We start from the raw sequence: 25,517 nt of genomic DNA, 5'->3' as shown, positions 1-25,517 counted from the left end.
AGAGCCATTTGTCTCTGGAGTGAACAAACATTGAAACCTATCGGCCTTTCCCTTTCCAGCGTTCTTGCCAGCATTGGTAGCCTGGAAAAAAAAGATTCTCATGTCTAAAGGCTCTGCTAAAGTTATTCACTGTCAGCACATTGTGTGATATTGTGATAGGGCTGAGTGCCTGGTATTTAGCATTAACAGAAGAGGCAACAGTTCTAACCTCTTGAGCCTCAGGAAAAGCAAAAACATGTATTTAAGGTTTCTGAATCAGACTATTAAACCATCAAAGTCCTTTGGTAACTTTGAACCCTCTGACACTCGGCCTTACCGGCATGGCAATGCAGACATTATTATCCAGGACATGATACTATGCGATTTTGCTTCTTCAATTCCTTAATTCGGTCCTTCTGAACTCTTTCTGACTTCAACGTATGCCAAGGTCAGAAAGAGTTCAGACTCATCACTTGCATGGGAGGATTGAAACCGTAGGGTTCCATTTCATGGAGCTGGTGCACTGGCACTGCAGGAGTAAGAAGAGATACTTTAAATTTGTGCCAGCCTGACACTGACACTCAGTGCTGCTCAAACCTGTAAGCTTTCCTCATCACAACAGAGAATTCTAACTCAATCTTCAACCTAGGGCAGCAAAAGAAAAACATGGCATATTAAAAGGATGCTGTCAAAGTTGATTGGCCAGAAAGGTCGCCTGCTTTTTTCCCCTTTCAGTACATTTGTTTGAAAAATCCACTTAACACTTATAATGTGGTGGTGTTTAATTTCCTGAAATAAACAAGTCAATTCTCTTCTATAAGCATATTAATGCCAGGAACTACAATAGCCCAGTGTGCATGCATGAAAAAAGAAAAAAAAAATTCTAGGAAGGGAACAACTTTCCATTTCAAGCTTCCAAAAGGTTATTAAAAACAACTGTGAGAAAAAACAGGATTTTCAAAATTGTGAAAAATACCTTGACAGATTTCTTTTCAAGTTTAAGTTACAGATCCAGTGGTCAACACAAGGCAACATGCCACTTTCCTACAAAGTGAAATTATTTTAGTTCTTGATTTATTTACACTTGGTAATGAAACAATATATCAAATGGTGTATGTCATCTAGTACAGGGCTTCTCAAACTTTTTTTTTCAAGGACCACTTGAAAATTGCTGAGGGTCTTGGCGGACCACTTAATGATCTTTCCAAATGTTGTTTGTACCATTACTAACTATTGTAGATTGCTTTGGATAAAAGTGCTATATAAAAAAAAGTAATAATGATTAATGTTTTTTGTTCTACAAATAAAAGCACACAACTCATATTTTAATATCAGTAGTTTCTCCCCCTCTGAGACAGCCTCAGAGTTGGGAAGGAGGAGGTTTTCTCCCCAGAAGCCACAGCCCTGGAGCTGGAGAAAGTTGCTTCTTTTTCTGGCCACCACAGCCCTGCACATCCCAAATTCTCCCTAACCCCTCTTCTCATTCCACTGCCGCCTCCCAACTACCGCCTATACCCCCCAAGGCCACGACCTCACCTTACATGTGCATCTTCTCCAGGGTCCAGGCACCTAATTAGTGAAGCCACATCTGCACAGCTCCATTAAGTAGGTGGGCGGCCCTTCATTCTCTTGTGTGTGGCCGCCCAGGTATGCACCTTAGAAGGAACTAGCCACGGACCACCTGAATGGAGCTCATGGACTACTGGAGGTCCACGGACCACAGTTTGAGAACCTCTGATCCAGTATATTAAAAGGCATTGTGTCCACATTGGGGGAAACCTCCATTCACAGTAAGGGAAATGCTTGCGACATTATGGAAGATAGGACCACTATCAGCAACTACCGTATTTTGTTGATGCTTTAACAAAATAAAGTGAGTATTGTGGAGTTAGCATGTCATTCAATATCTGCAAGAGTATAGGAATGCAAAGAACTTTATTTGTCCAAAATGGGGCTGACTGATTCATTAGCCATTTATTACCCTGAACTGGAAGTCAAGAGATCCAAATTCTATTCCTAACTCTACTACTGACTTGCTGTGTGACTTTGGACAAGTCTCTTCAATTCTCTTTACCTCAGTTTTCCCCTATGTAAAAAACAGGGGTGATAATTACCTTCTGGTGCAAAGCACTTTTGAACAAAATCCTGGCCCCATTGAAGTCAATGACAAAACTGCCAAAGACTTCATTAGAGTCAGGATTTCACCCTTTGAGACCTATGGGATGAAAAATGTAATTATTATTACTTAAAGGCAAGTCAGTGGTTCATTCTCTAAACGTGTGTGTTTGTTTGTTTGTTTTTAAGTGAATTTATTGCTTGCTTAAAACACCAGATTAGGAAGAGGAGAACTACTGTACCGGAACAGACCAATTATATATTTTAATCTGCTAACTAGATACTGCCCAGGCCTATAACCAATGCTTCAAATGAAGGTGAAAAATCCTTGTCATCAATGTAGGCAACTTTACAAAGAATATTGTACCACAGGGCAAAAAAGTTCTTGGCCCTCGCAAGTAAATTTATGATGTGAAGCATGAGAATTAATAACCTTTGTAATTTTATTCTAGTTAGTTAAACTGCTGTTCCTTTCTTATTTTTATACTTAGCTATCTCACAGGGTTGTGAGGGCTTAACTGTTGTTTATAAAACATGTGGAGATCTTTATATAAAAGGGTGCATATAAGTGCAAATCATTTATTAAAAAAAGTCTAATCTTTCTTTGAATCTTATTGAGACATTTGCTTAAAATATATCCTGTGGCAGCAAGCGTTATAAATTAATAATACAGTGAAATAAAATGTGGTTTTCATTTATTGTTTGCAAATGTATTGTCTCTTAATTTAGTCAGTTGCTCCCTTTGCTTTTACCAAGTACAGAGAAGTGCATGATTGACCTCTATACAAATTGTTATTATGTACAGGATAAAATTTCCACAATATTGACTCCTTTCCCCTAAAACCTAGGGAAACCCCTCCATGGGTGCTCCACAGGAGTTTAGATGAAGAGTGGGTAGGCCTTGTAGAGATGGTTATTCTTTGTACCGTTATGTCCCCAAGTAGCCCTAAAAGAACCGCTGCAAGTTACTGCTAACTGAATCATTAAGGTACACAACCACATGTATTTTTAAGAATGTAATAGTCCCCTCAACTTCAATGGGACTGCTCATATGCCTAAAGCTTAGGGACCCTGCAGCATTGGTGGCTAATTAAGGGAGGTTCCACACTGCGAAAGAGAGAAACACGGAAGAGTAAAGGGCCGAGGGAGCTGGGCTGTTGTGAACATAGGACAGAATCCAGCACCTCCCAGGAGAACTACTTGGTTCTTAGGGAAATTATAGTATTTGGGAATGAACTCACAGGGCAGTCTACATACTGCAAATCCTGCTAACCTAAGGAAAATATCTGATGGAGGCTCTGACATTTTGTCCCCTAAATGGATCAGGCTGGTCCCAAGTGATCGCAAAGGTTTTTAAAATACCAGTTCTTTAAACACATTCATTTATTATTTAAAAAAAGAAGTGCCTAGAGCTTCCTGAGTATGTTCGTCTTCCTGTAGGAAATCCCAGATTTTTGCCCCTTCTTCCTCTTTCTGAGTCGTCCTCTTGAATCTGGAAATATAATTTTTTGATTAGCATGAATTCCCCCCTCCTTTCGGCTACGTCCCCATGGCATATACAGTAATTGAGACTCAGTGACCTTTTACATTAAATCTACTGATCCTCTCAAAGAATCTGTTGTATTAGGTGGGTCAATGGAACAGCACAAGTCTCAGTCATTCGAGTCAGCATGTCTGATACAGTATAAACACTGCATAAACTCCTCCATGTAGCCAGCTTTATTTTGTATTAGTCAGAAAAGGTCAAGGTGAAATTGGAGTATGGATAAAATTGGTCAGTATTTGGAATCAGTTCCACTTGAGCTTGATTTCCTATTTCTTGGAAGGAAAAACACCTCCCTTTTATTGTCTGGATACCAAGTTTATTGAATGTTGACATACATGCAACACACAAGTCTTACTCACGGTAATTCTTTGAGTGTCTTGAGTAAAATTATCAATATGATTGAGGAGACTCTTAAATGCACTTGCTTGGCAGCTGCTATAAATTCACCTAATAAATCTTAAGGCCAAAGCTTGTAGTCTTTGCATCTCTATTTCCATTGCAGTCTTTGTTTATCTGTGACTTTGAAGCGCAGGTATAATGGCTTCCTGAAAGAGCTGCTACCCAGCTGAAATTCAATTTCCAATCTTATATATCTTCTTAGGAAATACCTACATGGGATTTATGGCCAAGATTTTCAGAACTGGCTGCTTCCAGTTAAGTGCCTACTTGCATATTTAGAAATCTAAATACACAGACTGATTTTCAAAGACTCAAGGTGCATATAGGAGCCGCTGGGTGCTTAGTACCTTTTCAAACCAAGCTTTTAATGCAACTGTAGTTGCAGCTACATTAATTTGTTACAGAAAAAAAATCACCCTTTCGAGTGGGTAGTTACATGCACTGTTGATTAAACTAATGGGAAGTAACTGATTTAGCATACATAAATAGTTAAAAATAAAAATAAAAGACCATTTCTTTACTTGCTATGTGACCTACCCTTCTTATTTTAATGGGAATTTGTCAAATTTAGCAATGTGATCTTCTTTTTTCCTCTAGCTCGCAGCATCCTATCATCTTAGAGCAAATCCCAAGGAAGGGGCCAGGAAATACCACCAGGTTCCCTTTGGAGAAGCAGAAGGGCAAAACCTCCAAGCCCCAAGGATTCCAGGGCCCTGCAGGGAAAAGCAGCTGCATTACTGTGCCTGTCTCTAGCACTAGGCTCACAATGACTCTCCAGGCACCCACACACAAGCTTCCCTGCAGGTGGAGAATGAGAGTAAGTGTCCATTTGAGTAGCATTAGCTGGCACCTGGATATACATTGGGCTCAGATAAAATCAAATTGGTGTGACTGCTCCCCCAGCCCTGCCAGGCTCTACACCCAGCACACTCCATCACACATTATAAAGCTCCATCTTTGCACGCATGGAGTGCAGGGACTTCTGAATAGGGTGACCAGACGTCCTGTTTTTAAAGGGACAGTCCCATATTTAAGCCCTCCTGCAGGTGTCCCAAATTTTTCTTTAAAATGGGCAAATTGTCCCTTATTTTCTGTCTCACCCCACATCAGGTCCTGCTGCTAGCTGGGTACCAGCTCACCCGCCACCCACCCACTCCTGGTGCGGGAGGGCGGGTCCAATGGCTGACGATGTGGGTGGGTGTGCAAGGCTGGTGGTGGGGCGAAGATGTAGTGTGCGGGGCCAGTCGCTCCCCCTGCCAGTCCATCAGCACAGCCCCTGCTGCGTGCCAGCTTTCGGCCAGCAGGGCCCCACCCCCCCCCCCCCGTCCCATTTCCGGCTGCGGTGGCTGGGGAGTGTGGACAGGTGCCAGGAAGCAGCCAGTTACGTGTCGCCTTTGCTGCCCACCCATTGGCCCTTTATGTGCTCCCCCACTCGCTGTCCACTCCCTGCTTTGCCCCTTCACCTCCCCAACCCCACTGCTCCTCTATCCTCCCCCTCTCCCCGGCAGGGTGCGTCCCACTCCCAGCGCTGTGCGGAGAACCAGCCCCTGGTGGGAGCGCTCAGCTCACCAACAGCCTGGCTGACAGGCTCCTTCCTTCCCCCACTAGCTGGGCTGGTGCCCTGGGAAAGCCCAAGACCCTCCAGGCTGGGGCACTGGCCAGGCGGAGCTGAGCCCTGTATGTGCCAAAGCCCCTCACAGCACTGGCATGGGGAAACCTCTTGCCCCTCAGCTAAGCTCTGGAGTGGTGAGGGTTGGAAGGGGAACTGATTTCCAGCCTGTTCACATCCTGAACCTACAGCTCCACAGCAGACACTGGGGCATGGGCTTAGCACCTTCTTCGCCCCTTACCCCCTCTTTGCCCTGGGTTCTGCTTCAGAGGGATGGGACTGCTCCATCCCCTACGCACCCTCCTCTGCTGAGTCACCGCTCTGGCTGGGTTTGCTGAAGCCCCTGCAGTGAGGTTCCCTGGGCCCTGGAGCACAATGCATCCTTAGGGCTTAACTTCTTCCTGCCCAGGCTGTAGCCAGGGGACAGGAGGCAGCTGGGTTATGTTGGTGGCCAGCAGCAGCCAGGAGGTGTCAGCTGCCTTTCAACACTGTGCAGGCATGAAGGGACAAGCTGTTTTCAGCCACATGGGTTGGGGGGGGGTGTGGAGAGCGAGATAGAGAGAGAGAAGCTCTGCAAAGACATGGGCCAGGTCATCCCTTCCCCACTCCTCCTCCCCTGCAGCTGGAAGCACCACCTGTCCCTTCCATCCTGCACAGTGCCGAAAGGCTGCTACTGGCCACATTCTGGTATGAACCCTGGCAGAAATCTGGGGAGGGGGGGCATGTGACCCTGCATGCCCCCTGCCCATGTGTTGCCTTGGGAAGACGTGGTGCCAGGTACCAGGAGAGGCAGGTCCATTCTGGGGGCCCAGCCAGGCAGGGAGGGCAGAGAGCGCCAGGCAGGGAGGATTGGGTTGGTCAGTCACCACTCTGTGTGAGAGAGGTGTATGGGAGTGTGTATATGTCACCTCTCCCCATGTGTGTTGGGGGGAGGGTGTCACCCCTCCCCGTGTGATATATAAGAAGGTAAATAAAAAGAATCCAGCTACATAGTATTTCTTTTTAACAGGGGCTCAGTCAACTTGATGTTAATTTGAACATTTGTATGATTGATTGCCATTGAACTCACTTGAATATGAGTAATTTTACAGGTGTCCTGTATTCAGTATAGGGAAATATGGTCACTTTACTTCTGAAGGATTATGGAGAGAGGGGCACTCAAGTCATAAAGCTGCTGCACCTTGTATATACCCCTCGTTGGGCCCACCTTTCCAAAGCTGTCCACTGCTTTCTACTCTCCAGTGTCCAGGTTAATAGAGTTGAATATACTGGCCTCTGCTTGCAAAGTCTGGATGAGTCTTTCCCAGTTTTCCTTGAAAAAAAATTCTTTAATACACTTTAAAACAAACTTTTCCCCACACTCCTGTGCTCTGGCCAGACTCTGCTGTCTTACACCTTTTCAAGGGTGAATAGGGGCTGCTTCTGGCATGTGTCTCCAGTGCCATTTATTCTTTTCAAAGGCATAATGCGTATAAGTACCATCAAGTACCATGTAAGTTTGTGAGGCTGGAAATTATGCCTTTCAGAGGCTAGCACTGGGTGTTCTTCTGGAACCAAGCCAGCTGGAGACAGGCTGATGGAAGCCTTGATTAAAAGAAAACAAGGTTAACAAACATGAGGGATAAAAGGGATAGACATTTGAAATCTTTGACTACTCTCATTGACCTCTTACTCAACATTAATCTTCCGCCTATATTTACTGTAAGTAAATTGAAGAGCAAGCTCTGTGATTTCCTGCTGGAACTGCTGCCTCAACTCTGCTTTGTCGCACACCTCCAGTGTGCTAGCACAGACTGATTGTGCTGAACAAAGACTAAAGGCCTTGTGGAAGGAAAAAGGAGGGGCCAGAACGATACCAGCACCATTCTTTGGACTGGCTAATTTGCCATGGACATTGAGCATGCATGCAATGGCAGACGTTATGCTGAAGAGAATGTAATTAGTAGGACTATGAATTATATTGGCCAAACAGCAAGACACCCAGGACCTTGATTCAGATAAACATCCAGAAATGTGGCCATATAACAGACATTCCTTGATCTGAAAACCAAGCTGGAAATATCTTGAGAACAGGATCTTATGTGAGTTTTCTAGTTGTCCTGGATTGCAGCCTAGCCAGAAACACCACAAGAATAACCTTTGATGCAGAATTCAGGTATTTCTGCCGCATGCCTACATCTCAAAATCAGGAAAAAAGTTATATATGAGGGGATGGGAAACACTTTTCAAACTCTTCAAAAGAGATTCGTGTTCAGTTCAAGTTTTGGAGGAAGGCCAGGCCAGTTATTTTATCTAAATAAACTGGTTTCTCCATTCCTATCAATGAGACAATATTTGAAGATACCGGATAAATTCAGCATAGAATTCATATGGACCAGAAAGCATATGTGTTACTGGAGTAGATAAAAAAAAATCACTTCTAGATCTAGAGAGAGATTTCTCTCCATCCAGAACGGCATCTTAAACTTCTAAGATTTGTAACTCCAAATAGTGCAGTGGATGCAGAATGCTAGAAGAAGAAGTGGAATATGGGTAACCCACAAGTGCAATGAAACAGCAGATTTATATATTTTAAACTGAATATGGCTAGTATTTAGCCAACTATCAACCAACTATAAGGTATTTTGCTTTTAAAGCACAGACACTCAATGGGGTGCTATATAGACGTTCATTACCCCATCAGACGTATTTGGAGGCACTAGGTCTGAGGCAAGCACAGAAGTCTCCCCTGCTCCACTCCGAGCTCTGAGGTGCACAGGGGGAGCATGACTGTTGTTGCACCCTTTCAAAGAGTGAAACCAGCACTCCGCACCTAGGTCCAGCTCTGCCAGCAAGAGCAGGGAGGGAGTGGATGGGCACACCTCTATCTTTGTCCTTCCCTCCCGCATGTGTGCCTTGGCTTGACTAGGAAAAAAGGCTGCAGTGGATATTGAGTTAAACAATTCCCGGTTAAAATTCTGGGAGGCACCACAACCTATTTCAGTGTCAAGATAAGCCCTTGGAGAAGCCAATGATGCTGAGCATGCTGCTAACATCATGTCTTTTGGAGGGTCTCCAGGCACTGTCCCTGTGCAGCGTTGCTAGGAGAGGGACAGGCTCTTTGTGCCCTTTCCCCACTCTCATGCACATGTGCACATGGTTGATCACAGTCTTGCCCTGCTTTAGCTGTGGTGCCAGGCACCCTGAGAATAAGTGGTGGATAACGTATTGGCAGGCTGGCTGTTGTATACTTCCTGGCACCTCCATTACATAACAGGAGTACTCAACACTTACCCTAGGAAAAGACTAATCTTCCAATGTGTGAGGGAAGGAATATATTCCTTGCAGATCAAGAAAATGAAGATTCATCTCAACTAGTGGGGGACACGTAGTGGGGGTGAGGAAACATTCAGCAATTCTAATTTAGAACTTAAAGCGTCAGTAACATTTTTAAAGTGTTAATGGAGAGTTATAAAATACTAGCTTAAAAATAACAGACCAATAAATACATTCTGAAGAAAATGCAGCAGAATTCATGGGAGTTTCCATATTGCCCTTCAGAAGTTTCAGAAACAGGTGCATCCGATGAAGTGAGCTGTAGCTCACGAAAGCTTATGCTCTAATAAATTTGTTAGTCTCTAAGGTGCCACTGGTACTCCTTTTCTTTTTGCGAATACAGACTAACACGGCTGCTACTCTGAAACCTGAGAAACAGGAGTGTGATTTTTTTTCTTCCCCCTCCAAAGCCAGTCATAAGGCTTCTAATTGCATCAGTGTCAGGAAATAACAAGATGATACAATGAGATAACTGCTTGGAGACATGGAGGAAAAAATGACACATAAAGCTTACAAATCCAGTGTTGAATTGTCTATGCAGATCCAAAATTGCAACCAGCGCTGTTCAAAGTTAATTATAAGGCGAAGCCACAAGTCTTTGAAGTGGTGTATGTGATCTGACATAAGATACAGGACTATGGTACAGATACTGCAAATGTCAAGGGTCAGCTTAGCACCATGTATAATATGCATCAAAACTGAACTGTGTGTGTTTCTCATCTGCACCCCATTAATAAAACCCGAGTCCCTAGTCCAGAGCAAAACAGCATCATGCCACTGAAGTGATTTTCCTAGCTCTGTACCAGAATTCATTTCTACACAGGTGAAGAACTTTAAAAAACAAAATTCTGAGCAGATAGCCAAGTCTTGCGGGTAAGGGACACTGGTAAGCACAAATTCTGCTATCCCTTACACTGGCGTGAATGAGAGCAAAAACAGTCCTTTATTGTGTAAAAGGCAGTAGTTTTAATTCACTCCATGCAACTATTTTAAAAAAATTTGTAGTAATTTCCAGATAATTAAAGCATTTCAGACCTAGAAACTTGGCTTCCCTCTGATCAAATTCTACCTGCACCTTCTTAATAAGAAGTTCTGTCACCATCCAGCTGGATTGTGTAGGTCACTATGGTGGTACTAAAGTTGTATCAACAAGTACTGGACCCTGTCCATTTTGTAACCCTGGGGCTAGTCAGTTGCCCTTTGTTACAGGATGAATTGTTCCAGCTCATTTACACATGTCCATGTGTGAATACTTCACATCTGTGATGCAGCAAGAGGGATTATAACAAGAGTAGCTTCCACGATATCTCCACCAGTAACCACCACCCATTTGTTCTGTCTGGATCATCTGCCATATGAGATCTCACCCTGACACAAGGTTAATTAACAAACTCCAGCTTTATTGTAGCTTCTTCAGCCTCATGGCTTCTCAGACATTTCGCAGGAGGTGTCCCTTCCCATTTAGTTCTCCCCAGGAAACAGTATGCTGCCTGAAAGTATCTGCTAGCACTTTCATATGGTTACAATACCAACCTGAGGATATTGAAACTAATACCACACCAAAAGACAGCTAATGCAATACATTTTTGTCATAAAAAAAGAAACCTCATAACCTCGCTTTTGTGAACCTCCCTCCCCTGTTGCCTGATGTGAACTCTGTGTTGTTCGATCTAACATAGGTCATAAATTATTTACACAAGTCATCACATTGAATGCAGGGACCAGTTATGTGAATAGGAATTCGCAATGTAGAGGCCCAAACTCTTCAGGTAGAGGGTCATAAGTAAAACTTTCAAAAGCACCTCCATGATTTAGGATTGTAAATCCCATTGGATTTAGGGTCCTAAATCATAGAGGTGCTTTTGAAATTGTAACCGATCTCTTGATTCTCTCTGTAAAGCACTACACATGCAAATAGTGTTATGCACAAATATTGAACCGTCATTTAACTTACAATTTAAACGTTATTTCAGTGTATAATCTTCCTTTTAGTGCCCTACCATTACTGTGTTCACTGAGAGAAGATACTGCAGAGTATTCTCAGCATAAAAAGTAATTTCATCATATAGATGAACACCTGAATAATTGAACATTCAATGAGGATTCTCATTAAGAAGTAGTGCTAACTCCTGCGATAAAAAGGACTCTAATCCTTCATGAGGGAGTCTGGACTTATGCTAACTGCATTTCCATGTATGGAAGTATAAGGTGCACAGGGAAAGATTGCCAGGAAATACGTTCTTTAAGATGAAACTGTAAATCAAGATCCTGTCTGCTTCATCTCCAACTTGCTCTGAGGGCACATTTTAAAGGTGAACCTATGATTATTCTGCTGAATCGTGAATATTCTGCCCTATATCTGAAATTTCCTAAACATGTAAAATGGCAAACTCTGTTTTCATTAATCAGATTATTTATTATACATAACTAACATACAGTGGGCAAATCCTGCTTTTACAAGTCATGGGATTTTACAAGTGTAACAGAGCAAAAATGTGGTCCAAGATTTCTACTACATACTTTATATATGTTTACTTTAAGACCTAAAGTTAATTGTGTATTTTTTTAGTGTGTAACTGATTTAAGAAAATTAAAATACCTTTAGTAATGATGAAAAGTGTTGGGTTGACAACACCAGAAACTGAATTTGTCTGTTTAAACAGAGACCATGTACCCCACCTCAGCCCCACTCACGGGGCATCTCATTTTTGAAATGAGGCTGACAAGAAAGTTGCCTGTAGAGCTAGTTTGGAATTTTGCAACAGAAAATGTCAGATTCATTGAAACACTGAAATTTTGTCAGAAAATGTTGATTCGTTAAAACCAAAACTGTTACTGGGAACGTACCAGGGGGTTGAGAAAACTTTCATCAGGAAAGGTTTCTCAGTTCCAGAACAGAATCTGTGGTCAAAACCACAGACAGAGACCAAAACCTCAGAAGAGCCCAAAATCATGTGGTTAGTGCACTCAGCTGGGACTTGGGAGACCCAGATTTGAATCTGCTGGATTTAGAGCAGAAACTTGAACTCAGGTGAGTAGCCTAATCGCCAGGCAGTTGGCTCTCAAATTATTTCAAAAGTCTCAGTTTAGTCTGGGTGGAAAACAGGAAAACAACCAAACTCTTGAGGAGCACTCCAGGAGGATAAGCCATTGAGGAAAAAATAAATGAATTCTTTGCATCATGGCTGAGGACGTGAGAGAGATTCCCCAACCTGAGCCATTCTTTTGAAGTGACAAATCTGAGGAGCTGTCCCAGATTGAGGTTTCATTAGAGATGGTTTTGGAACAAATTGATAAATTAAACAGTAATCAGTCACCAGGACCAGATGGTATTCACCCAAAAGTTCTGAAGGAACTAAAATGTGAAATGCAGAACTATTAACTGTGGTATGTAACCTATCATTTAAATCAGCTTCTGTACCAGATGTCTGGAGGATAACTGATGTTATGCCAATTTTTAAAAGACGCTCCAGAGGTGAGCCCGGAAATTACAGCCCAGTAAGCCTAGTTGCAGTACCAGACAAATTGGTTGAAACTATAGTAAAGAACAGAATTACCAGACACACAGATGAACTCAATTTGTTGGGGAAGAGTCAACATAGTTTTTGCAAAGGGAAATCATATGCATCACCAATCTACTAGAATTCTTTGAGAGGGTCAACAAGCATGTGGACAAGTGGATATAGTGTACTTAGATTTTCAGAAAGCCTTTGACAAGGTCCCTCGCCAAAGGCTCTTAAGCAAATTAAGCTGGCATGGGATAAGAGGGAAGGTCCTCTCATGGATCAGTAACCTGTTAAAAGATAGGAAGCAAAGGGTAGGAATAATGGTCAGTTTTCAGAATGGAGAGAGGTAAATAGTGGTGTCCCCCAGGGGTCTGTACTGGGACCAATACAGTTTGACAGATTTATAAATGATCTGGAAAAAGGGGTAAACAGTGAGGTGGCAAAAGCTGCAGATGATACAAAACTACTAAATATAGTTAAGTCCAAAGCAGACTGTGAAGAGCTACAAAGGGATCTCACAAAACTTGGTGACAGGGCAACAAAATGAATGGCAGATGAAACTCAATGTTGATAAATGCAAAGTAATGCACATTGGAAAACATAATCCCAACTATATATATAAAATGATGGAGTCTAAATTAGCTGTTACCACTCAAGAAAGAGATCTTGGAGTCATTGTGGATAGTCCTCTGAAAACATCCACTCAATGTGCAGCAGCAGTCAAAAAAGCTAACAGAATGTTGGGAATAATTAAGAAAGGGATAGATAAGAAGACAGAAAATATCATATTGCCTCTATATAAATCCATGGTACGCCCACTTCTTGAGTACTGTGTGCAGATCTGGTCACCCCATCTCAAAAAAGATATATTGTAATTGGAAAAGGTACAGAAAAGGGCAACAAAATTGATTAGGGGTATGGAACAACTTCCGTATGAGGAGAGATTAAAAAAGACCAGGACTTTTCAACTTGGAAAAGAGATGACTAAGGGGGGCTATTATTGAAGTCTATAAAATCATGACTGGTATAGAGAAAGCAAATAAGGAAGTGTTTTTTTACTCCTTCTCATAACACAAGAACTAGGGGTCACCAAATGAAATTAATAGGCAGAACAAAAGGAATTATTTCTTTACACAACGCACAATCAACCTGTGGCACTCCTTGCCAGAGGATGTTGTGAGGGCCAAGACTATAACAGGGTTCAAAAAAGAATTACATATGTCCATGGAGGATAGATCCATCAGTGGCTATTAGCCAGGATGGGAAGGGATGGTATCCCTAGCCTCTGTTTGCCAGAAGTTGGGCGTGGACGACAGGGGATAGATCACTTGATGATTATCTGTTCTGCTCTTTCCCTCTGAAGCACCTGGCATTGGCTACTGTCAGAGGACAGGATACTGGGCTAGATAGTCTGGCCCAGTATGGCCATTCTTATGTTCTTAAAATATTAATGAGATGGGAAAAACGTTTCCCACCCAGCTCCAGTTGCCAGATTGTAGTAGTTACTGTGTCCAGCTAGAAACCAGATGGGGATCATGAATTCATTTCACATAGTCCACTAAACAGCTGTTAGATTGTCTGTCATCACCCTCTGCTGATCCCCATAAACATTCATGTTATATTTATTTCTTTAGATTTTTTTTTAGAGTAAGACAGAGATGCAGCCAAGCTCTGTTGACTTCGTGCAACTAGGGTTAGATTCACTGATAAACTCCAACCACTTTGTACTACTATGATGATGCAAAGCAGCTATTAACCTGGCTTAAACTAGTGAATCTGGTCTTTAATTTTCCAGAGTAGTACACAAAGGACTGCCCATTCCACTAAAGAGATCTATTGAAAACAAGACCCCTAATGACTGCTATGTAGAACAGTGGCTCTCAAGCTTTCCAGACTACTATACCCCTTTCAGGAGTCTGATTTATCTTGTGTACCCCCAAATTACACCTCACTTTAAAACTACTTGCTTACAAAATCAGACATAAGAAAAGTGTCCCAGCACACTATTACTGAAAAATTCCATACTTTCTCACTTTTACCATAGAATTATAAAAAAACAAATCAATTGGAATATAAATATTGTACTTACATTTCAGTAAAAAGAACAGGAGTACTTGTGGCATCTTTGAGACTAACACATTTATTAAAGCATAAGCTTTTATGGAGTTTATGCACTAATAAATTTGTTAGTCTCTAAGGTGCCACAAGTACTCCTGTTCTTTTTGCGGATACAGACTAACATGGCTGTTACTCTGAAACCTTACATTTCAGTATATAGTATGTAGAGCAGTATAAACAAGTCATTGTCTGTATGAAATTTTAGCTTGTACTGACTTCGCTAGTGCTTTTTATGTAGCCTGTTGTAAAACTAGGCAAATATCTAAATGAGTTGATGTAGCCCCTGGAAGACTTCTGCGTACCCCCAGGGTACTGCTTGAGCACCACTGATGTAGAAGACACAGAAATCAAGCTCACACCCTCAGCCATCCCCTCCCCAAATGCCTGGGGAAATAGAAGGCACTTGCAGCACATTAAGGAGTTAACAAATTTGGGGTGGGGGCCAGTAAATTCCAAAGAAAGGGTCCCTTATAGAGACAGTCTGTAATGTGGTGGGTACCCAGCAGCTTGCACCTACTTTCTGGTTTAGCTTATTCTCAGTCACTAGCGAATCTTAATTTTAGAGTCTGATTGTGCTCCCTAATTAGGGTGAACACCCACCCTTTATTTTAAGGGACCGTCCCTTATTTTATTTGTCCCTTTGGGTGACCACCCGCCCCTTATTTTAAGATGTATTCCATTGTATAAAATGGTACTTATCGATTTTAAAACATTTCATTGTACACTTGAAGGCAGTAGAAATATACACTTGAGGGAAAAGTACAGGATATGCTAAAGGAAATGGTGTTTCCCTAGAATGTCCCTTAAATAAAGAGTTGTCCCTTGTTTTTCACATGGTTTCCCCTTATTTACAGCCAACAACAGTGATGACCCTATCCCTAATGGGGGTGGTGTGGAGTCACACTGCACCCAGGGGATCTCAGAGAGATTGGGCCTCACATGTGCCCATCCTCAAGTTCCCCAGCATGCAGACTGCACCATCATTTATGGTGGTGCAGCCTGCTTCCCTCAGCACTCCTGGCCAGTGCTGTGGGCCACTGCAGAAAAGAGAGCGTGGGCTGTGTTCTGCCTCTTCCCTGCCCGCTTTCTAGTGATTTAGAGCCCAGGAGTACAAGAAGGGAACAACAATCTCAGTGTTCCCTGAGTGCAGGCACTCATATCACACCCATCTCTTGCACCGGTGGTATGAAGGAGAAGGAGAGGGAAGGCTGCTTGTGCCCTACATGTGCATCTGTGCAAGGGCTAGGTACTTTCCCTGGCCCTCCCTAAAATGAGGTTGATTTCAAAGATATTGGAATACTAAACCTAGCATGAAATAATTCCATAGCTTGATTGTTTAAAAGTATGTGAAATCTCAAGTGACAGTCTGGGCCTATTCAGGCTTTGTGCTAGGCCCATATGGTTGACAGATTCAGATGTAATCTATTACATTAATGTGTTAACATGCAACATGATTTTATCATCATTTTTTTGTTAGAGAAAACTAGTGTAAGAAGGAAAAATCCAGTTAAGGCACTGGACTGGGAGTCAGCAGATCAGGGCTTTATTCCAGGGTCCTGTCTCAGACTGCCTCAGCAAGCCTCAAGCTCTCTCTGCCTATGTTTCCCTGTCTCTAAAATGGGAATACCTACCTACCTATCTCAGAAAGACATGGTGAAGCTTCTTTCATTGAAGGTTATAAAGGGCTTTCAGATCCTTGGATGGAAGGTAGAAGTGCCAAGTTTTTTAAACAACCCCATTTTTGTAGATCATAGAAACATTTACAGAGAATAGTTACTTAAAATCAACCTTTAACTGCTACATTTTAAAATACAGTATTTATTAACTGTAATATCCTATGGCCTGATGTGCTCTGGCCATCCAGGCCAGCAGTGAAGTCCCTTGGCGGGCCACTATCTGCTGCAATACATTTTAAAGCAGCCTTTGGGTTACCCTACTTGCACTGCGGCTGGCTCAGCCCACAGTATCCCTCCAGATCAAGGGGCAGAAATGCAGTGTAAAGTCACCATTGTTTTCTACCTCCTTTCTCCTGCACTGATCGCTGCTCTGGTGCTTCTGGGGAAACCTACACCTGTATCCCTCTCTGAATATGAATTCTGTCAGATGGTTTATTCACCAAAAATCTGGTTTCTTTTGTCACACATCTAAACTGTGTTTATTCCTTTCCCTGTGGAAATTTGGAGAGCCAGTTCCAGCCGGAACATACACTAGTTATGTTTTGCCAGTTGTTCTGTTGTTGAATAATTTTCCCATGTTTTTCTGGAGGAAGAGGGAAAAAATCCTATATTGCATTTCCTTCAGATTGTAAAAGTAGAGGAAACATTTTGCTTGCTGCAGCCACCCCATATCCTCTCAGTGCATGAGGAGGAGGATTAGAGTCTTGATTTCTTGCCTGATGGAGAATCAACAGAAGCAGAGGAGTTTTGTTTTTTTAAACACAGGACAGATCAGACTTACCAGATAATGTAGATGTCAGATTGATTGGAATTTCAAGGAATACATAATGAATATGACCTATTCATCCTTATATTGACCTGATGTTTTCTGAAGAGGGGTTTGGCTTGGCTCAGCTACACTATGAGAAGCAATCAAAGCAAAATAAATTAGGAGAAAATACAAATAAAAGCCTCTGCTAAAAGATGCTGACAGCTGTGTAGTCAAGGGGGAGTACTAGGTGCCAGGCAGCTCTCCCTAAAAGCAATAAAGGCCCAAATCACATACAGAGTGAAATACAGAACAGTTACAAAGGGCAGCTGGTAGATCTAAAAGCAGAGCCTCTCAACTGGAGGAGTGCAAGCAGGAAACAGGTAGCAATACCATTCTGATTGTACTAGGTGGAATGGTTGGGCCAGACTGCCATTTCTATGATATGCAGTGTGGTTGTAGATGTGTCAGACCCAGGTTATTAGAGAGACAAGGTAGATGAGTAATATCTTTCTCACCAACAGAAGTTGGTCCAATAAAAGCTATTACCTCACCCACCTTGTATATCTATGATAAACATAAAAAAGCAGCCATGATTTGGATCTTTGTATTTTTGAAAAGTGTCCCCCTGGCAATAATTCCATTAAATATAAGTCCCTGTTGAAATCAATAGGTGTTTACCATTCACTTCACTGAGCCTAGGAGTTCATCCAAGGCATCAAGAGAAAGAACAGATTTAAATGCAGTGCCAAAGACATGTTATGTACTTTACAGAGCAAATCAAGAAAGCATAATATGGCTCCTCTCTCAAAGGTAACAGCCTAATTTTAGGTTTCAGAGTAACAGCTGTGTTAGTCTGTGTCCTAATTTTAGACACTACACAACATCTGAGTGTGACACACAAGGGCGGGAATGGGTAAGATGTATGTCCCATACTGAATGGGGAATATAGATAGATCTCAAATAAGTAAGTTTTAGTATCATATCCTTGTTGACAGCAATATAGTCCAGCCTATTTTAATATAAAATTTCAGTTCCTTCAGTTCTGATTATAAATATTGACATGAAAAAAAACACTAAGAAAAAATGCCCAATATGTTTTATTTACATTTTCTTATAAATAGCTGATAACATGGTAGGTCCTTGAAAAATTATGACTTGTCATGTACAAAAAATGTTTAAAGTCAAGTGGGCTGGATACAGACTTGGAACTCAGGAATCCCCTCAACTCTGCCTTCGCCTCCCTGCATGGCCTGGAGCCAGTAACTTCACCTCCTTTTCATTGGCCTGATCTAAACTAGGACTTTTGGTTGATATAACTATATCACTCTGGGGTTTGAAAAATCCACCTCCTTGAGTGATGCAATTAAATGGACCTAACCCCTACTGTAGACAGCGCTAGATCACAGAAGAATGCTCCCATTGGCCTAGCAACCACATCTCAGGGATGTAGATTGTCCACCCCGATGACAGAACCCTTCCCATCGCCAGAGGTAGTATTGTCACAGAAGCACTAGAGCAGTGCAGCTGCACCGTTTTAAGTGTAGACAAGCCCTTCATTTCTTTATATGCATGGAGAATAACTGTTGCCTCACAAAGCTGTTGTAACGATTGATTGGTTAATGTTTGTCTGGTGCTTTGAAGATGTAAAGTGCTACATGCTATGAATTATTACTGCAAACAAGGCTGGCCATTCACTGGCTTGGTTGTGGAAATACAGGGTACTGGCGGCAATATACATGAGATTTTTTTCTTATTCACAAGGCACAACCTCCTCCCTCTGAAAGTGCAAGTGGTTTCTTTTATTGGAACCATCATAATAAGACAAAATTATTCCAACAAAAGCCTGGTTGACATACAGACTTGTCCAAAAATCAATAGTACTTTTTGCCCTTTGGAGCCTTTAAAGAGAGACCCAAATTAACTCACTTTTACTGCGGGATGGCCAAGAAAATAAAGAAACTGAGTCTTTAAGCCACCAAACATTTGACTTTGCAGGTTTGAATGTATCTGGGGGGAAGCAAAAGCATGTTCCACTTTCATTGCCGGTTTGACCCTTATGCAACTGCTGCTTTGCAGCTGCCCTTTCTTTTTAATATCTTGCCCTCAGTGGTTTGGCTGAAAGCAGAAAATGTAGTGGGGGATAAAAGCTCTGACAGAGGAAAAAAAATAAATCTAAACATTTTCAAAGCTCAGAAGAGGTTTGGGATTTGTGTGAAGAGTAGACAAGGGTTTGCTTTAGGTCCTGGTGACTTCAAAACCAGCTGACCTCCTTCTAGGTGTAACCAAAAGAAAACCTGAAAGAGGCACATTAAGTTCAGTTCCACTGAAAACAAAGGGTGAGGGGAAAATGGAAAAGGACAACACTGGATGGTAGAGCATGAATGATCCTAAGAGAAAATTCCAGTTGAAAGTAGTATCAATGAAAAGCTAAGGCAAGTGTGTTATTTAATGGTGGGGAGCAGATCCCGTGCAGGCCCAGTAACTGCTTTTCATAAGTTTTATTATACCCACACATTCTGTTCAAACAGATAGTTCACACCGCTACTCAAATTCTCATTTAAATTCAGCAGAGAGCCGTACAAAAGTTGATTTTGCTTTGCAGTAGGTTTGGCCAAGTCATTCCCTCATTTGCCTCTTGTGATTTCATGTGCTTTGAATGCTGATGAGATATTAGATTCCAATTAACCCAAGAATGAAAAATTAGAAGAATTTGACACTCTGTTTCGGCTAGTTTTGAACCTCCAAAACCCTTTGGCTCCTGAACGGCCTCAGGAACAACCTTCAAGAGACATCTTCTCGGGGGGGAGCCCCAAATACCTTGCAAACCTCTCTTTCCAGGGAAGAGGTGTGGCTGGCTGCCACCCTGTGCCCCCTGCAGTTTGAGGGGTTAGCAAGGTCAGTTTGCTCCCCCTCAATCCACAAATCTTGTCCAGATTCTGCCCCCTGCTCTATTCCCTTTATGGCACACCAGCACCCAAGAAGCAGAAACTGGCCACACCTCCCCAGCTAGGAATTCCCTCTGCATAGGGGAAGCCTTGAGCTGGTATAGCTGTCTCCTATGACAACCTTCTCCCCTCCCCCCACATCAGTGAAGTGTAAATTTTACCAGTTGGTGAGAATATATGGGAATCCAGCCATGTGAATGGGCCAGGTCTTTCAGGTGGTATAAATTAGCATAGCTCCATTGATTTCAATAGCACTATACCAATTTACAACAGTGAGACTGGACTACTTTGTGCCTAGGTGTGTGGAATTTACACACTAAGGTGGTTAGAAGAAGGTGTAAGCTATCCTCCCAGTTTATGTGACACACCACTGACTCTGGGGTTGTGTGTTTGAATACACGATAAGAATTATAGCCGGAGAAGTGACAATCACTACAATTAAGGTTCAAACCACTTTCCATTATAACCCCTGACTTTTAGATGCTCATACTTCGTGAAACAATTGTCTTGGGGTTGGTCTCTACCCATAAAGGTAAAAAGAGATTTTTAAGCATTTGAGCTGGTTTTGCTATTTGAACAAGAAGAGACAGTTAATAAAATTACAATTTTCCCACCGATAAAGAGTAATATAAAGGCTTAATTGGAACAGACTTACAGCTGAAATGGCCAAGGTGTGCAAGTTGTCATGAGTATCTAACAATACTCCTTCATCCCCTGAATTGCAGCTTAGGAAGGTCAGGATGCTGTTTGAAAAGAGAAATGTTTAGAATGAAAGTATGCTGACAAAACAAGCAAAAACAAACAACAAGGAAAAGAGTTTTTACAAGATAGTAGCCAAGTTTATCCAAGATGGGCACTTGAGTCTTGGACCATGAACCCACATTTGGGCACCTAAATCAGTGGTCAACACGGAGCACCTACCACCTCCTTCCACAGCCAATGTCTACATCTATAAATATACATTAGCATCACTGTCACACTGGTCTAGTAATTACTGACTGTTATGACAGTGAACTAGTAGAAAGCAATGAAAAATATTGGAACAAGCAACATATGTCAAAGGCTGCAGAACCTTTTCAATTATATTTCTTATAGTATATTATATAATTAGAGACTTTGTCTCTCCCCCTTGAGCATTACAAAGTCTTTAAATACATAAGCTGCCATTTCTCAAGTCATGCATATAATTCACTGAAAGTATTCAGCAGCTTTTCATATACAAAATGCTTCCTGAATATTTTTAAATTAAATCCCCAAAACACTGTTCATGCAATATTTAGGTTGTATGGTTAATCAAAAATGTGCAATCTTAACTATGGCAATACTCCTATACAGGAGGGCACATTCATTTTCTAATCTGATCTTTTTAAAAACCGTACAACATTGCATGAACATACTTTTTTGGCATTTAATTTGATACCCAAAGTCTGTGTTTATCGGCTTAGTATCATTTAATAAAAACTTTCCATTCCAGAAGTTGCACGTATACTTGTATGTATGCAAATGAGGGAGTAGGGGAATTTGTTCACCTATGCTTAAGTGTGTACGTGTTTGAATCATTGTAGATTAACTGAGCATGTGACAAATTTAGGAACCTTTAACTGACCTAACTGATTTCAACACTCCTATTTTTTTCTTCCAAGAACACATCACTTCAGGGAAAGCTTGTTGATTAATGTGCTTTCTCAACTTCAGCGAGATATAGAGATTACATTTGCAGCAGAAAGCCTGGAGAGGTTAGAGCTGGAACTTGTTTCAGCCTGTAAATCACAGGACTATGCACCATCAGCCAGGCTCTGGTATGATTTGGTGCAGTGTAGAGCGATTCCTATCAGACTGCTTGATATCAGCATCCAAAGATCAGGTTTCTAACCATGAAGCAAACAGATGCAATTTTCTCATGATGCATTTATGGGTTTTAAAAGTTCATAAAGTATTGCAAAATGTATGGTTCAGGTCAAGAATAACTGAAGTCCAGAAATTAGGCAACACATCAAGTACTCAATGACGACAACTTCTGGGTTTGTCACCCAAACAACGCACAGACTGGTTGGTAAATTGCCTAAATATGACAAATAATGAGTGCGTTGGTTGAGCAAGGTTGCTACCCTACTTCAAAACTTGTGGTTGACAACAATTGGTTAGTCTGCTCTTTTGTGAAGCTACAAAACATAGTGGCCAAGTAGAGCAGAGTCAGTTTTTGTAATGAAAAATTGCAGGATTAAAGTACAGTGCTCAGTGAAAAGATCTAGTTTATTACAAATCATTTGACAACTAAGAAGTAGTTTAGATTTTCCTATTCTGTCTTCTGAACTGTAGATGTGAACAACATTATACCACATTACAACTGATGAATTTTATCCCAGTGCTCTACATATAAAATAGTTACAAGTCTGAACACATGATTTGGATTTTTTTCAGTTGAAGGTACAATCAAACCAAGTACATCAAAAGCTGGAGTAGCACCTCTCAATATTCAGTGGGGGAAATATCTAGTAATTAAAGTCACTGAAAGAAATTTTAATTCACATGAAATGAAAATAAAAGTGTTGCAACACAACTGAGGTTTTTACATGGCCCTTCACAATCATTAATGGATTTTAGCCTTATAACATGCCTGTGAAGTAGGGATGGATTTCCACCAACCCAATTGCATATGTTTGTCTGCAGGAACATATGTTATGTAAGTAAAGATTCTCCAAGCAGTCTAGGACATTTAGACATATCTTCTATTAATATTAGATATTTATCTAAATCCACTAGATTGCTTTGAAAAATCTCTAACAAATCATTCTTCTCCGGGCCTGCACCCTGTGAAAGGAGAAAAAGTTTTCCAAAAGGTTATAAAATCATATCAAATAAATAAATGTTATGGGGGAAAAAAAATCAGCATCATGGATATTCCATGAGCCAAAAAAAATTTTTTTTTAAAGGAAGAAGCAGCAGCTTGATGCATCTGATGAATTATTCATTGCAAATTATTCACTCAGCTGTAATAAGATAACAGCAAAAGTGTCAAAATGCTTAAATCTCAGCATCTTCAAGAACCACCTTTGTGATCTCTCTGCCCTTTGCTTTTAAAACCTTATGGAAACCCCTGTGGAAACAGATGTATAGGAAATTTTTGTAACAAGCCACATACAATTTAATGGAGAATTATATATAACCCTGCTACAGTTTTCTACAAAAATTGTTTTTAAAAGGAAGTTATATCATTTAAAGTAATGTCTATTGCACCCTTAAATTTTTTTGGAAGCCTATTGACTTCATCCTTATTAAATTCTATGTGACTTTTCCCACAAGAGAATACTCCCCCGACTGCCCCCCACACCCACAATATCACTATCTCCTCTCCTGACATCCCCTCCTCGTTACAAAAGAACCCCAAAAAACGAGTATCAATCTTTCAGTTCCTCACTTCTTCTCCTGCCTGTTCCAGATTCTTTAACCACCCTCAGCTGATTTTATGAGGTTTCTAAATGAACAAGTAGTTTGCTAAATGCATTGTGCCAGTAAACAAACAGAATGCAGTGGAACTTCCCCCACCCACCACCACCATTTAGTTGTTTCTAAAAAGATGAACTTTTCTAAAAAGATTAAATTGATGAGCGACTCAACAGGAGCTCTTAAAGGATTTTTGTTTGTTTTTGTGGGCATTGTTATGTGTGCTGGTGATAAGGCTGAGGGAAAAGGGGTGTTGGTGGTGTTCATGGGACTTACAAAGTACAATTATCTATTCAGCTTGGATCATTTGTTTACTAAGTAAAACTGCCAAACAAGATTTGCTGGTTCTTCCTGCCACTTGAGAGAGGATAGCCCTAGGCTCACCTAGAGGTAAACAGTACCACCCAAAGATTATCGAAAGGGAACACAATATATAGGAACTGACAGAGAAGAGCAAAGCACTTGCAGGAATTCAGTTCTAAGGGATGGATTCAAATTCTGTTCATTTACATGAAGTACCATTTCATGGCAGAACAGAAAATGAAAAGGGAGCAATGGTTCCAAGAACAAGTTGGTCTAACGTTGCTGTTAGGTTGGGGATGGGGGAGGTTAAGCTAAACATGAAAGATTTTCTTCAAACAGCCAGACATCTGGCTCTTACTGTATTCTAACACAGCCCCTGAAATCTGATCTGGATTCATATAGCAATGAGCATTCTTTGAAGTTACACATAAACACAAAGGCTTTATCAATACAGCTATTCATAAAGCAGTAACCAAGTGTAGGGAAATCCATCCAGCCTCAGCTTGTCCCAACATAAAAAATGATCTCCATCACAGCATCTAATTCTGAGGAAGGAGTCCTACTCCCCAAGCACATAATGCAAAGTTACTCAAGCTGTGTGTGAATCAAGTGGGACCAGGAGTGGAATTCACCCTTCAAGTTACAGGGCTGCGACACAGCCCTTTTACAGCCCGAATTATTTATTAAGTGTGTAGTGACAACAGTGTGTTAAGAACTTTACAGGCAGCTCTGAAAACCAGGTTAAGAGCTTAAAACTGAGCCTACATGTTGGAACAGCAGCCACCACCCCTCCCCTCCTTGATGTAAGGATTTTCAGTAACTGGACTCAGATAGGAGTGGATCCTATACTCCCTGTCTAAGCACTGCCCCCCACACCCTCATGGCTCCCTCCTTGCTTGCATAATTGGAGCTAGCACAAACACCCCTGTGATATGGTTGTTGTGAAGTGGGTTCCCTGTCCAGCCTCACTGCAGGGCTTACCTGGTGCAGATTCCTTGACACTTGAGAGATTTCCACTGCAGAGTTAAATTGAGAGATTGGGTGTGTCACTAGGCCTTCTGAGGGGATATTCCCTGGTTCTTTGTGCTGCAGTAAGCTGAGCTACTCATTTTTTTCTTGGTGAATTATGGGACAACTTTCAGAGTAGCAGCCGTGTTAGTCTGTATTCGCAAAAAGAAAAGGAGTAGGTGTGGCACCTTAGAGACTAACAAATTTATTAGAGCATAAGCTTTCGTGAGCTACAGCTCACTTCAGATGCATCCGATGAAGTGAGCTGTAGCTCATGAAAGCTTATGCTCTAATAAATATGTTAGTCTCTAAGGTGCCACAAGTACTCCTTTTCTTTATGGGACAACTTGTTGGTCCTTCTGGACACACAAAGGCAGTGGAGGACTATCAGCACTTGAGTGCTTTAGCTTGTATCCTCACTACAAAGCGAACAGTTCATCTGTCAAAGTGAAAGCAGAACCCAAGTGCTAACTCACACCCACAGCCAGGCCTGCTTAACTGGGTTGAAAGCAACAAACTTGAGTAAGGGGTGTGGGTGTGTATGTATATGGAGGGTGGAGTGACCACCATCCCGAACTGGGTGGGACAGTCATGAAATGCAGAGTTAAAGTCCCAGTCCCATGCTGAATGACTCCAGGACTGCATTTGTCCCAGATTCCCTGTGGTGCAGCTCCACGCCTGCCCAAGGCTCAAGGGTGGTGCTAGCCTCTTCCCGGTGGGGGGCTGAGGTGGGCCTTAGCCCCGCTGCCCAGCTCTTGCCATGAGGCCCTACCCCTTAATCTTCTCCCCTCACCCCAACCCCT

General features: G+C 41.7%; 1 long non-coding RNA gene across 1 annotated transcript in view; it reads right to left on the bottom strand.

Moving 5' to 3' along the window:
- Positions 1 to 6,931: 6,931 nt before the first annotated feature.
- Positions 6,932 to 25,517, bottom strand: part of LOC122455790 — a 38,444-nt gene continuing 19,858 nt past the window's right edge. Inside the window, exons 2-3 of the long non-coding RNA XR_006274253.1 lie at positions 20,615 to 20,702; positions 6,932 to 7,232 (exon numbers count right to left, since the gene is read on the bottom strand). This is a non-coding gene — a long non-coding RNA (uncharacterized LOC122455790). The remainder of the gene's footprint in view (positions 7,233 to 20,614; positions 20,703 to 25,517) is intronic.

This window comes from Dermochelys coriacea, chromosome 1 (genome assembly GCF_009764565.3).
Source record: "Dermochelys coriacea isolate rDerCor1 chromosome 1, rDerCor1.pri.v4, whole genome shotgun sequence".
Classification (NCBI taxonomy): domain Eukaryota; kingdom Metazoa; phylum Chordata; order Testudines; family Dermochelyidae; genus Dermochelys; species Dermochelys coriacea.
This window is presented reverse-complemented; position numbering and strand designations above follow the sequence as displayed.